Here is a 966-nt window from a genome sequence, read left to right on the forward strand (position 1 = left end):
CTATTGTTTTTCAAATGTTTATTATTAGGCCCGAGCAGCTAAGCGCTGCGAAGGCCTATTGTTTTTCAAATGTTGATTATTATTATTATTATTATTATTATTATTCCGGCTTCCGTCAAATGAATTGGCTTTTTGGGGGCTTTAACATATGTGAAAACTCACCAAACTTGGCAGATCCATAGATCCTGTGAAAAATTTACGTATTTTAAGGTCGTTGCAAAAATCGCAAAAAAAATGGCTCAACGGCGCCCCCTAGAATTTTTCAAAAGACCCTTTCCTATTCACTTTGTTCATCGTAGAGACATGAAATTTGGTACAATTGTAGAGCTCCCCAAGATGCTCTGAATTTACAATTAATGTCATAGTGCAAGTATGACAGGAAGTCGGCCATTTTGGATTGAAGTTGTGAATTTGAGCCCATTTTGGTCGTTTACAGGGTTCGCATTTGATCGAACTTGTCCTAGGGATTTTGATGGATCGGCTTCAAACTTGGTCTGTTGGTTCATAAGGCATGCCCGATCCAAAGTTATCAAATGTTTGCGTTTTCGACCTTCCTGAAGGGGTGATACCAGGGGTCAAAGTTCACCGACTCACCAAGAAAAATAAAACTTTTATATCTCCTACACAAAAAGACAGAGAGGCACCAAACTTTCTGTGTTTGATCATCTTTCAGTGCTCTACAAGATGGTATAGTGAAATTTTGAGATTCCATAAGCCACGCCCCCCTAGAACAGGAAGTGTCATGTTTTACTCTATTTGGTGGCTATCTGACCCCTTTGACCTAATCAACATGAAACTGTGTCCAGAGACAGAAGACATGTTGGTGTGTATTGGATTCCAACCCCATCCAGCTAGGTTGTAGCAGGTGGGCGTGGCAGCGTGGCGAAGTGACCTGTCAGAAAGTGCCCATACTTTGGGCTCTGAATTCCACAATTTTGGGTCCAGCTGCACCAAACTCACTAGGAT

The sequence above is a fragment of the Poecilia latipinna genome, unplaced genomic scaffold, assembly GCF_001443285.1.
Source record: "Poecilia latipinna isolate Pla-1442-1.1 unplaced genomic scaffold, P_latipinna-1.0 Scaffold1494, whole genome shotgun sequence".
NCBI lineage: Eukaryota > Metazoa > Chordata > Actinopteri > Cyprinodontiformes > Poeciliidae > Poecilia > Poecilia latipinna.